Genomic DNA, 15339 nt, shown 5'->3' on the forward strand with positions numbered 1-15339 from the left:
CATACTTTACTTACTGGGTGAGTGGATTTATTGATATTTTCACACACACCTGACACAACATTTCTTGCTCTATAATATGCCTACAACTGTGAACATCATTAAAGAAGATCAGATGTCGCATAATTGGATGACGGAGGAAGGTTCATGCCGTTTTCATTAAATCACTGGTATGTGAACTGCATAAACCCTGATCTGCTGATACATTATTCAGTGGCAAATCTGGATAATACAGTACTGTTCAGTGCTGGGTGCACAACACAAGCGAGGTAACACAATGGAGAAATGATATGTTCTCAGCACTCCCCAACAAAATATGATTTAATAACTATCAAACAGTAGGAGGTAACAACATGAAGAAAGACTTATCCTTCTTAGTGTCTGAAGTGTATCAGAATCAAATGAAAAAAGCAGCTTCTGTGTCGAGATAAGAGTGAGTGAAGAACATATATGTTGATAGGTATTAGCAGTGTGAATAAAATTGAGTTTTCTGACCTAACAGAGATATCTTGAATGATAAAGTTTATGTTCTGCTGAAATCTGCAATATCCTGCCCATCATTTTTAAAGTAACCAATCAGATAAAGCACTGTGTTTTGTGTTAGGAAGTGTAATCCATATCAACCATATGTTTCAAGTGATGTTCTTTTACTGACAGCAGTATGAATGCTTTAATTTGATTGGTGGGGAAAAAGTTACCCAGAACATGACCTTTTATGTGTCAGATCTGCTTTTATTAATAACTAGAACATAATTTGAATCAGAATCAGGGATCAGATAATGGTATTCAATACTGACAGGCAGTCTTTAAATACAGATAACTGTTATTTAAATCTATTTAGAGATGTATCAAGATAGATACAGGTGGGTAGGTATGTAGGTTGATTAGATAGATACATATATATATATATATACATATATATACACATATACATACATACATACATACATACATACATACATACATACATACATACACACACACATACACACACACACAATGGGGAGCCCTGAGTGGCCGAGTGGTCTAAAGTGCTCACCATTCCGGATCACTGCCATCTCAGCTCTGTCTGCGTGGGTTCGAGTCTCCGGCTCGGATAGCATGGGTACGTGGGAAAGCCTGCCAGTAGCTTCTCGTGGGTCGGTGGTTCTTCCCTGGGTTTTCCAGGGTTCTTCCTCCACCAGTTATACTGGCTGCCATGTATAGCCTATCTTGTGCTGAAAAATGGCGTTAAACCCTAGAAAAACAACAACAACATGCACTCACACACCCTGACATATTGAAGAAAGGGATTATAAGATTAGTAGATAATAGATATACATGTACCTTTACATAATAAACATGAAAATGAAATTTCATAGAAAAGACAAAGAAGCATGCTATGAAATACGGTGACTATAAAAGTGTATAATGGGTCAATGTGACCAATGGTCATTATATACTACTATATCAAACAGACATATTTGACGGAATTGAAAACTTGCTGTTGCAACAGGTGGTCACTAAGCCAGGTTGGACTGTGCAAGGAATATTATGTCTAAGTGTCTATGGCACATGCACATCTAGAAAAATCTAAACATTTCCCTATAGTCAAGAAATTTCTTGGGCTGAGATCATCCTGAAATTGCATTTTAACAAAGCCATAATTTCTCTTATACTTTCTTTCTTATAAATTTACTTTTGATAAAGTAACAGAAAATTGTATTTCCACATTAAAATATTTAACTCAGGCATGTGCAACTTCTTCCCAGGAGCTGGCCCGATAATCAAGTTTTAAAGCCATACCCTATGATGCAAAAAAGCAAATATATCGAGGTCACAGGCTGGATCTAGTCAATGGCTTTAGTTTGCACATACCTGGTTCAACCTATCTCAGGCTAACAGAAAAGAGATTTAATTAGCCCTACAAATTGTAATGATCTTCTAGTTGCTTCTAGACATTTAATTTATTGTGTATAAATAGATAATCTTTCTGCTACTCCTTTTACTAGGTAACTTTCACTCCAAGTTCTAAAAACAGTGATAAATCCAACAAAATTAAAAATGGAATTTTGAAACTCTAATCAGGATAGAATCTTTTCAAAATATTACATGTTATTTGTGTATGGCACTAACTTTAATAACTTTAATAACACTGAAGCAATATAGGGAAAGATGAAAACATGGATGGCAGATGAAACATTATGTCATTGTATGCATGGGCAAGATTAAAGTATATACCCACATACGTATCTTATTAATACAGATATGGAGCCAGTGGACACAAAGTTTGATAAATATCTGTGAATGTGGGAAACAGACCTATCATTATGTATGGACTCATCATCTGAGAAATAGTTCTGAATTATTTGAACCCTTCACTGTGTGAGAGACAAGCCATGGGTCACATGACTGGTCAGTATACAAGTCCAAAGATATTGATACAGACATAACTTTTCTTTGTTTCTTGTGTTTCTAAAGACTCCTGTGAGATACAATAGGACTTTGACTTGTTTATTGGCAAAGAAAGTTGATAAGCTGTCTCTGGAAAAATATTATCGGCTCACCATCCAAACTGGCGACAAAATTCCTTTCTGGTATACTTAAGACCCAAGGATTGTATGCACAGATTAATTTCTTAATCTAAAACACCACAAAAGAAATAAAGAATCAACACTTTTAAATGGACACTTTAAATTTTGCCATCAAATGAAAAAATACTGATATCGACTTAAATGATGCATAATCTGTATATGCTTTGCACAGACTTTACATGTGATTTTACTGGAATAAATTAACTTGCATTCTGAATAGGTTGTCCTCTGCTCCTCATGGATTCAAGACGTTATTAAAGCAAATTTTGCATATCTGTGCAAACTTGGGCGATGTAATGTTGTGTACATTGATGACAGTAATCACTGCTGGCAGACACATACAACAAATGCATTAGAAATGTGCAAGACAAAGTGCATTTAGTGGATAGCAAGGGATTCACTATTCACTTGGATATATCTGATTTCTATCCAAATGAAGTTGTTGTGGGCTTCATTCTAAATTTTGTTGACACGACTGTGCATCTTATACAAGAAAAGGCTGATACCTCAGTATCTGACTGCTAACAGTTGCCAAGATGAAATTCCTTTCCAATTTGGGATTTTGCAAGGTTAATTGTGAAAATGGTAGCTCAGTGAACCCCAGAGTGGCAATTCACTTCTGTACTACAGATCTCCAAAGATAGAGAATGATTACTATCAGAAATGACATAGCAGTGACTTTTATAGTGTCGTGTCTTTTATTGCCAACTGATGCAAACTTGTTCAACTGAGAATTCAAAATGTGCAGTTCACTTTTATCTCACCCCAATACCCAGTCTCACATGGTTCACAGTAGTAACAAGCAATGAAGGAAGGGTTAACCCAAATTCCTGCTTGTCAACAGGGGCATACTAAACATTAATACAAATTTAGATTAATGCATATTAATCTGCTTAAACTGAAACCAGGTTTCTTTACCTACCAAAGTTTCTGGTGGGAATTAAGGTCAAACTTGTATGGTTGCATGTGGGACAATAAAGTTGCCATTTGGTACATTAACAAACTTTCTGCTGGGAGTTGAAGGTCAACATGTAAAGTTGCATGTGGACAATACTGTTGCCATGTGGACAATACTGTTGCCATGTGGGACAATACTGTTGCCATGTGGTACTTTAATAAAGTGGGATCAGAGCTGCCAACTGCAAGCTTTGGCATTTTAATAGTGTCAAGCAAGAAAGATACTGCTCAGTATCCATCACTGACCAGGCTCATCCAGACTGGGACTTCACACATGCAAATTAAGCTGTGATTCTTAATGGATGTTGCAGCCTGACAATGTCTTGTAAATTGAATGTACATTTGGTAAAAGTGATATTTATCTCTTCTGCCTCAGGACTATACCATCAGCTGTTATCATACAAACCAGATGATCGGGCTTCATTTACTGATGCCTTTCCTGTATCCTGAAGTACATTTTCCATGCCACAAGTTTATAACTCTTTCAATATGATAGTTTTACAGAAATTGGACGAAGATGTATAGTTGACAGCTATTTTTTCCCCTTTAATCTTGTCTTTTGTGTCTCTTCAGTTGTACATTTTACCTACAACATCAGAGTTTGTGTTTCTTGCAAAGGACCACAATCAATTGAAAAAATCTTCACTTGGATGTGTTTCAGTTATCTGAAGTGCTAAGGAAAACGGCAACCTAATGCTTTTACTGGTATTTTATGCTCTGGTTGGAGGCAATTAACAGAATTACAATATCAGACACATTTCCAGCATTGATATGTTTTGGGACCAAAAAATGATTAATCCATTTGGTACATGTGTAAACTGCATTTGGGAAACCTTAGCTGTGTTGCTGTGCTGCATACCTTGGTGGAATTGGACATAATACTATAAATACAGATAAAACAGTATAGCGTTAGATTTGACAGATGGTTACAGTTAATTTTAATAACGAATGTTTAAGTCTTTTATGTGAGATGTATTTAGCAAGAGACTTAATTTACCAGAGTGTGGTGTCACCTGGGTTGTTGATAGTGTACTCTAATAATTACAATCACTGTCACCTTCTCATACACTTCCCATTAAATATCACTCATGAAATTTATTATAGAATGCTTTCTGGACAACGAGAGCAAACCTTCCATCTTTTAAGTATTAGAAATTTTGACCTAAATAAGAATCTTTCCCTTACATTGTGGACAGAACCTCATAAAGTCACTACCCTTATATTGTGGACAGAACCTCATACAGTCACTACCACTGTATTGTGGACTGATGGCTTTGTAAGTAATTACTGTCATATTGTGGACAGAACTTTGCAGAGTCACTACCACTACTGTGGTCAAATGGCTTCGTAAGTTACTACCCTTATATTGTGGACACACTTCATAAAGTCACTACCAATGTATTGTGGACAGAAAGTTTCTATCCATTTCCTTGTACTGTGGTATGATGGCTTGTACAGTTGCTACCTCTATGTCAAATGAGTTTGCGTTATATCGTGGATAACATAATAAGTATTGTTTAATTATCCAAATAACAATGACATAGTTTCCAAAATTCAGGTGCTTCTTTGTGACACTCTATAAAGTCATACAGGTCATGTATGCATTAATCATTTCATTAACTTAATTAATTTAATTAATTCATTTTTATAATTTTATTCTATATACTGTACCTTTAAATGGCAATTATTCACTTTTTTGGATCCTCATATGTCCATATTCCTCGAGAAGTATGTACGGCAAAATTAATATTAAAGTATATTTTTGGATGAGATCAATCTAAACGTGTGATCCAGCACAATCTGGAATGAATGACATGCACCTTGATTTCACAATAACAGCAACGTATGTTGCTAAACAAATTTGCACTACCCTATATTGTGATGATTAGACTCGAAGTGCTTTTCTCTTGATCCAGTTTAGTACATGGCCACCATTCTAAAAGTCCATAGCGATCAATGAATTTCGTCTGGAAATTTATTGATAATAGATAAGGTGTAGATCATTTAAAAATCAGGATTGAATGGACTTTAGTTAAGTAAAATTAGTTCAGTACTGTATTTTAAAATGACAATTTATATTTAGATGGGTAAATGCACATACTTGACCTGTATGACTTTTACTACAGTAAAAACTAAAGCAATTTTGATTGCTAATCTTTGTGAATTCATACATTTTTTAAATAACTAATTTTAATGTTTCCTTTTCTCATCAAATGCCTACTCTTCCTGGGGTTGACAGTGAAGTCATTAAATTCATTACATACTGTCTTCCTATGTTGAAATATATGTATAAACTTTTGTGTAATGTTTACTACTTCACTGTAAGGGACTGACCATTTCATTTTTGTTCAGAAAGTGTAGGCCGAAGATTTTCATTTGCTTCAGGACAATAATTTTTTTTCAAATACTATGATGAATATAACTGGTTCTTTGTTCTACAATTTAGATCAAAACTATTTTTTCAATTTATTTGGAATCTTACATTTTTATTTTAACCCCCTCCCCCCCACCAAACAACTGGGCAGTCTCTACACCACCTCATAGGAAACTTGAAAAATACACTTCCTGCATATGGATACCATACAGAAAAGTACATGATCAGTTGGGATGAATTTCCATCATGCAATGTTAGAAGTGGGAGTTGTATACAGGATGACACATGGGCAGACAAAAGGTATCAAAATTATAAAGTAAAGAAGTTATGAATACTTGGGACTCTTTCACTGTGTTCCAGAAAGCCATGATCCTTTTGGTACAAATATGAACTATTGGCCAGGGATATATGGGCGCCAAAGTGGGCATATGGGCAGAAATGGTGAAAAATATGTATTATTTATCTACTGGCAGCTGGAAACCATTAATACAGGAAGAGAAATATTTACATATTCAGCCCACAGAGGTGCTCATTCATAAAAACAGTTTCTCTCTGCTCTTCCTGTTTATCATCTTGTTTCCATGCCTACTTGAGTAGCAAGTAACCAGCAGAGCATCATTAACAAACTGGGGGTGAGAGTACCTACACAAAGAGGGTAACTCCAGTACTGTTCCATGCTGACAATAAAAGTGAAATGCCAAGCTGACACTGCCAAAACTGCTACAAACTTTCACCCAAAACAAGAAGTATGTTCTGTGCAACACAGACATCCAAAATGTACAAAAAAAGTCCTCACTCAAAATAATGATAAAACTGCCTTAATTTATTAAAATGGTGCAAAAAATTTGAAAACATTAGAAGTCTGAATTTGCATCATCTACGTACTGTGAACACACATTGTCTTTTACTGCTGATTCATTTAATTTCATTAGTATCACTTTCATATTTTTGCAAATAATGGGTCTGTCAGTATTGAAGTTCGTGGCCATTGAAAGGTGTTCTACTGTCTCCTTGAGAATGGTCATCATTCATTGGTATTTAATTTCACAGTTTGAAGAAACAATGAACTCCACACAAATTGGCACAAAACAAAAATAATGAATTCACGAGATATATATATGTAATTATTTGTATATCAACATACCAGCAGAATTCATCTGAGCAGTTGGAAGATTTTTACATTTATAAATGCACTAACAAGGTTGCCTTAAAATTGCCAATTGAAGTTAATTAGACTGCATACAAATCCAAAGAAACATTTTTACTCTATTTTAGTTACATTTTAAAATCTTTAGTTGACACTATACAGTTACATTTTAAAATCTTTAGTTGACACTATACAGTTACATTTTAACATCTTTAGTTGACACTATACAGTTACATTTTAACATCTTTAGTTGACACTATACAGCCACCATTGTGCTGAGGTGCCACAAAATGCTATTAGGATATGGGAGATCATGGATTCAAACCCTGGCTGAGTCACACCAAAGATTTATAAAAATGGTACTATCACCTGCTACACTTGGTCCTCAGCATTAAGAGGTTAGTGTTAGGACTGGTCAGCTGGGTGTCAGAATAACATGACTGTGGGGGACATGATGCTAAATGTCTGTGGCATGATGCCCCATTGCTAGACATCACTATAAATTGCCACACTGCAGACATTGTAGTGATAAGACTGGAAAATTGTTACAGCTACATTTAAAATCCAAATCACACACACATACACACAGAGCATTGCATACATATATTTGTCTACATAATATGGTTTCTGCAAAAGGATGTTCACAACCTCACTCAGGATGGATAGAAGGAAGCAAGATGGCCCCATTGCACTTATATTATTATGCAATATATTAATTAACAAATGAAAATGCTGTAACCAGAGTTCCAAGTGGGTCCAGGATCACTCACCTGGGCTAACATCTGCCAGAATGCAAAATCTGAAACATTTTGTAAATAAATCAAGTCTAGTAGAATACATCCTTCCGTCAGATGTGTCTGCTGAGACATTTTTTGGAGAAGACATTGATTTAATATTGTCATTAATAGAGTTCAAATTAAAACCAAGATCTACTTACTTATAACAAGTGGATCTGACAGGCATTGATAAATATTATGGTGACCTTTGTTGCAAATGTTAAAGGCAATTTATGTAAGGGTGTTGAATATAAAATTTGCTTTCATTCTGGAAACAGGTATTTGAGAAGAAATTTTTCTGAAGGTTTTTTTCTTCTAATTTCTGCAATATTTATTGTCAGATCAGCATCATTTGAAGAAACTTATAGCAGCTCAAGCCAGGATGCTTTTCGCTAAATTTAGTATAATTCTTGTAAGCAATTTTTGGAGCTGTGTTTGAAAGGTTTTTATATTGTTAGCAATGTTGGCTGTATTTAGAAACTTGAAAGGAGATCAAGCTAGACTGCTTTGAATATAATTTGGTTTTAATTCTGAGGAGTAGTTTTTGAGAAGCTGAACAAAGTAAACACTGATGGATGAAACACAGCATAAAATAAAAACACTGTGGGACCAAACTGTAAGCTTGCCAGGTATAATGGCAGGTGAGTTTAAGTAAAATAAACACATTATCAATATAAACTGGTCTATATATGAAAATGGTAGGTCAGTTTACAAAGAGTACACTGATCCTTGTATCTGAATGATGATGGGGAACTTTTTACTAAGTCTGTTTTAGAGAGTTAACAGTTTTGACATGGTCCCTAGGATACCAAATGCTGCTGAGTCAGCAATTCTGAATCAGTTACTGGAATACTTTTTATACAAAGTCCAGCTGTTCTCAACTTAACATCCCCAAGCAGTTCTAACCTGGTTTTTGAAGCACTATTTTAAACTGTTACCTGGAATACCAAATACATGTACTGCAAAACTGGCAATTTGATTATATCAGAACTGTTGAATAAGCAATACTGAACAGTGCCTTACAGACTTTATAAATGTATGTAATGAATTAATTTAAGTCTGCTTCACTAATGTGTGTAATTAATAAATTTTAATCTGCTTCTTTCAGTGAAGCACTTCTGACCTAGTCCCTGGAGTATCACATTGACATGTACCCAGGAATACTAATTACTACAAGGTCAGCAATTCTGTATTAGTCAAGGGCATACTAAATAATGAGTATACTTGTGAAGTCTGGAACATCAACAGGAATCAGTCCCCAATTTACCAAACACCAGTCCCCATGTATGAATCAATCCCAACAATACATAATACTGCACAGTCTGGCTATGTTCAACCAGTCCTTGGAAAACCAAATACATGTGATGGGCAAAAATATAGCCAAGTCTGAAGACTTTAAAATACTGATTAGTTGTCATTAGTCTGGGAACCATGTGATGGAAAAAATATGAACCACATAAGCAGATAAGAATGAAAGATAATAACTTAGAACTATTAATATATTGCCATAATTTATTAAATGGAATCAATCCACAAATGAGTTCAAACAACACACTGCTAGTCCTTTCATACGCCAATCAATACAAAACTGAATTAAATGCACTTCACTAAGCATGACTTATCTACAAAGCAAGGCAAACAAGTTGATGGTGGTAAGAAATGATCAAGTTATCACCTCTTACACCAAAATCAATCAAACAGCCATCTCAAATGCGACAACTGCAACAGATATTATCTTTGCCCTCAAATTTGACATACATTCAAATAATGAGTGCAGTCTCAATGATGGCTTCACTTTACTGCATATTCTGTCCAAACAGACCAACCAGATCTAATCAAGAAGAAATCAATAACGCATGATCAACAGGGATGAAATTGCTCTCCAGTAGTTTGATATGGCACACAATGAGTTTTTGACAGCCTCAAGATGTTTACCTGAGTTATAATTACTTTAAAGACAAAATTTAAACAAGCATATATACTACTACTGTTAATTTAGAAAGGATGCCAAACTATCAAAAATATAAAATATATTAAGGTATCTGATGCAATATTGTTTGTAAAAAAACAAACAGAAAAAGATCTTGCAAGTATGAACAGGAAATTTACTTGCAATGTGAACATTTTATGACAGTATTCTATTCTGGAATTCATGTGTACGAGGTCACGTTCTGAAATCCATTTCAACAAGGTCTAACATACATCTTCCTTTGCAAGTCATTGTGGGTAATTTTTGGCAAGGCATTGTGGGTAAAACTGGTCAGATTGTATACTTTTTACTGTCTGTCCTCTATAGCAATGAATATTTTTCTAAAGAAGAACCTAATATCAGTCACAACCATATAAACTTGCAGAAAATTACCAAGACTGCAGAAATGGCACATTAGTATCTTAATTTGGACAAGTACTTAAGTCTGCCACTTCAAACAGAAATTTATTTTCATTTACCAGCTCTTGTTTTTGTCGAGGTTTCTCGTTATCAGTTTTAATTTCAAAAAGTGTTTTCTTTCTTTTGAAAACTGGCAATGCAAAACAAGAAAATGTTGCTTTTATTATGATGTGCCATGGCAGACAAAAGCTGATCCAATGAGACAGTTGCAGTTGAAATTCACATGTTGTATGTCGAGAAATCCAATATCACATGTAGGATCAAACTGCATATCCTTAAAGTTCCATCTTCCAAATCTCGATTTTAGATTTTATATGCTGAATTATGCAGTGGTGGTTTAAAGTTCTATTTCCTATGGCGACGTTTTACAGTGTATATTTTGAATTACACAGCGGTGGTTGAAATTCCATTATCATATGTCGAGAATTCCTAATTCATACATTGTATGCAACTGTTTGTGATGAAAGTTCCATTTCATATGGCGAGTATTTAGATTTCATCTGTTTAATTTCACAGCAATGAGAAGCAGCCTTCTTGTTTATAAATAATGTGGTCTGTTCACGAGAGCGACCTCTAGTGATTAAATCGAGTGATTAAATTCATAGTAATTCTTGACCTGTGAATGGTAACTTTCAAACTATAAATGTATGAAATGTAATGGCACCTCTTAACTGAATGCACGAACGATGTATCTTAATACTCGATATTATTTTGAATTGTTAAAGTGGACATTGTGTAATGTTAATTTTAACACCAACACATCATTTCACCATATAAAAATAACAATTCTGACAAGCACAATAAAATATCCAATCACCACTGTGTAATTCAACAGATACAATCTAAAACCTCAACATATGAAATGTAACTTTCAGCACAATCAATATGATTCAACATATTAAATTGAAACTCTCGACATATGACATAAAAATTTCAACAACCGCCATGTAATTCAGAAGACACAATCTAAAAATATGACATTGGACATTGAATTTTCAGCCAGCGCTGTGTAATTCAACAGATGAAATCTAAATACTCAACATATGAAATGGAACTTTCAACACAAACTGTTTGAACCAATACTGGTATGTAAATTAGGAATTTGCAATGGATGACATTGAAATTTCAACCACTGCCATTTAATTCAAATGACTCAATCTAAAACATCGACATAGAAAATAGACCTTTCAACCACTAATGTTTAATTCAACAAATACAATCTAAATTCTCGACCTAGAAAATGGAACTTTAAGGACAAGCATTTTGATACAAGTGAAATTGGAATTCTGGACATATGACATTAAAATTTCAATGGCAACGTTCTGATTGGACCAGCTTTTGTACGCAAAGGCGCCTCATATTTTATGACAAAATGATAGCAATCAGTGGAACCTAATAAAGATACATATACATGCAGTCAATTTTAGTTTTTAAAAAATGTTTTTACATTCTGGCAATTTATATTTTAGCAATTACAGATCCCAGGAGCTATTATTATATAAGGTGGCATATTCTGACAGAATTTTTTCCGAGACCCCTAAATCACTGCTCTATCATTAAAAATACCTGTCATAAAGGATATAATCAAGATAGTATAAAATTTAACAGACTGGTATAGTTTTACTAAAGCAGAATTTTCAGTTAGGATGAAGTAAATATTAGAAATCTTTTGTTGACAGCCCAAAATCAATATGAACAGGCTGTTAAATCAATATAACCATATGGATCAATCTTAACCAGGTTTTAAATTCACATGATTGAAAGAATTACCAGTTTGTAAAATCAGTATGACTATAACAATTAATCGATTTTACAAGGCTGCTAAATATCTTTTTCCACAAGTGAGTCTCAAGAAAATGCAGACTATTCAAGATAAATTTCACTGAGTGTGTACATCTCGGCTCAAATTCCTATAACATTTATGTACCAAGAGTTTACTACTGGTTACAACTGCAGAATATGTGGTTCACCTTGATGCTCTCTTTAATACCTAGAAAGCTGCCTCAAACTGGTAGTTCATTCAGTAGGCAGGAGAAAGAATTTCATTTACATGCCTTCATTCCTTATCCAAGTGGTACAACACGTAGCTAGGGTTTCTTCAATCAATTCTATCGTGATATGAAGCAAATATTTTCCACAGTATCTTTCAAACAATTAATGCTGCTTTCCTCAGATTTTACCTATCTTACTCTTAGTAGCAATGAATCCTTTGGCATATATTCAACTTGATGGCAATGAATCTGTTGGCATATATTCAACCTGATGGCAATGAATCTGTTGGCATATATTCAACTTGATGACAATGAATCTGTTGGCATATATTCAACTTGATGGCAATGAATCTGTTGGCATATATTCAACTTGATGGCAATGAATCTGTTGGCATATATTCAACTTGTTGGCAATGAATCTGTTGGCATATAATTCAACTTGATGGCAATGAATCTGTTGGCATATAATTCAACTTGATGGCAATGAATATGTTGACATATAATTCAACTGTTGATGGCAATGAATCTGTTGGCATATAATTCAACTGCTAACGTCAATCTATGTGTTGGCATATAATTCAACTGATGATGAAAAGAAACTGTTGGCAAATAATTCAACTGTTCATGACAATGAATCTGTTGGTCTATAATTCAGCTATTGATGGCAATGAATCTGTTGGCATATAATGCAACTGTTGATGGCAATGAATCTGTTGGCATATATAATTCAACTGATGATGCAATAAATCTGATGGCATATAATTCAATTCCTGATGGCAATGAATCTGTTGGTCTATAATTCATTTGATGATGCAATGAATCTGATGGCATATAATTCAATTCCTGATGGCAATGGATCTGTTGGCATATATAATTCAACTGATGATGCAATGATTCTGATGGAATATAATTCAATTCCTGATGGCAATGAATATGTTGGCCTGTAAAACAACTGTTGGTCCATCCGTCACAAAGGAAAGATGCAAACAAACCCAATACAGTTATTATGATCTTGGGACTGAAAGGCAATATACAGCTCTCCTTTGTTATAATGCAATAGCTGGGGTCCCTTACTGCCAACCACATCATGTACTTGACTGTATTATATCAAGAACCGCAATATCCATGAAAGTGCAATGTATCAAGAATAGCATAAGATACAGAACCGTGATATAGCAGGTACTATCAAAATTCATTAAATTTTGGTGTTTTGAAGAGGAAATGAAAATATAAGACTAAGCTTCACCATGTTTTCTTTCAACCCTTATTGTTATACGTTGGTATGAATTTGGTCATATCGTCCACAGTAGAGCCCTGTTTATCCAGAATATATTTTATAATGATGTGCATTATAACAAGGTACAGCTGTACTAGTAAACTGAAAGACATATTAATGGAATAATCACACAAGTGAATCATGATAATTTGTTGTTGTGTTTTTTTTTGTGGAATGAGATTAAATCTGCCTTGAACTACCTATAAGGAACATAAAAGTAGCAGCATGTTTTGTGAAAATTTCACAGTTACAAAATTAACGTATGGTTACAAAATAATTATTAAAAATAAATCCTGATCTACCATCAAACTATGCAATGGAAAATCTGGATCTGTGCAGTTTGCAGTTAGACTTATAAATTAGTCTATATGTTATGCATGCATAACTTATCTTTCATACCTATAAAGGGTTGATCAAAGTTGTTGATCTGAATAAAAGCTGTAGATTTCTAAGTGTTCAATCCATGTCAGAAATGTTATCTTAGCTGACTTCAGTTATGGTTTTATTCTTGAAGTGCTGCTTCAGACAAAGGGGAAGTAATTAGTAAATTATCGTCAGAAGCACAATTACAAACACTGACCTGAATAATAAAAGCCATAAAAATTCATGTAAAAATATGCAATATTTGTTTTTGTCCTAGACTGGGTATTGCCATGAAAAAATTCAATAAACATAAAATGAATAAAAATTTATAAAACAAAAATAGAAAGCAAAGTGGAATTTATATAATCATAGCCATAACAAATAAGTATTTTTTTTCTTCTTTTTGATCTGGTATTTTATTCAATATCTATTAGCACTGTTCCCTTAAATGAACAATGTTTGAAAATGTTTATGGGCTAATAGATCCATATAACAATATTAAGTAGTAATACATGATAATTTATTTTAAATGTTCACTTACTTAATTCATATTCCATATGACCCACCCCTCCACCTTTGATCACAAAACTGCTGATCATGAAAAAATGTCAAGAAAGTTGGCAGGTATGTTGATAGCTTAATACCACTCTTGGTTATAAAGTTTTGTTCAATTTCACTTGGTGATTTAGGAGCTATTATAATGGACAGGTCTAGAGCTAATCAATCAAGTATAGGATCGCAATATGACATATTCAAATGCATTAATATAAATATAAAGATATGTGTCCAAATTTAATATGAAAGTTTAATACCAATTACTCATTTCAAACTTGTCTTAGGCAAATCATATTCAACATTTCAAACTTGTCTTAGGCAAATCATATTCAACATTTCAAACTTGTCTTAGGCAAATCATATTCAACATTTCAAACTTGTCTTAGGCAAATCATATTCAACATTTCAAACTTGTCTTAGGCAAATCATATTCAACATTTCAAACTTGTCTTAGGCAAATCATATTCAACATTTCAAACTTGTCTTAGGCAAATCATATTCAACATTTCAAACTTGCCACCTACTATACAAGTCATGGATTTTTAAAAATAAGAGATCTGAGTCCATGTGACAGCAGATGAGGGTCTACATTGTTTGCATTTGGACTGGACTTATACATGAGTACATATGGTACATTTATATATCTGCACATTTACAGATACATCGTGATAGGTCACAGGTCACATCTATGTGCCTGTCTGTCACCTATTTTTGTAACCTAAAGTCTATATTTAATCACTGAAGATGATTGATGTTGTGGGAGGATGAGTAGATGACAACAAAGGTTTCGCCCTTTGGATCCTTGACACAACTGCTTATAATTAAGGGTGGGTGGGTCAAAAGTAATATTTTAAAAATTAAGCATGGATACTTCTCTGTAATCAGACCTCCATTTAGATTGATCTGAAGGAAGGTGTTCATATTTTGAAAGATGATTTTAG

At 34.0% G+C, this 15339-nt stretch overlaps 1 protein-coding gene across 1 annotated transcript in view; it reads right to left on the reverse strand.

The window, feature by feature from the left end:
• The window catches only part of LOC149786871 (zinc finger protein aebp2-like), a 192703-nt gene that overhangs the window by 40830 nt on the left and 136534 nt on the right, over window positions 1-15339 (reverse strand). The window lies entirely within an intron of this gene.

Source organism: Sinohyriopsis cumingii, chromosome 12 (genome assembly GCF_028554795.1).
Source record: "Sinohyriopsis cumingii isolate HCF-2022 chromosome 12, ASM2855479v2, whole genome shotgun sequence".
NCBI lineage: Eukaryota > Metazoa > Mollusca > Bivalvia > Unionida > Unionidae > Sinohyriopsis > Sinohyriopsis cumingii.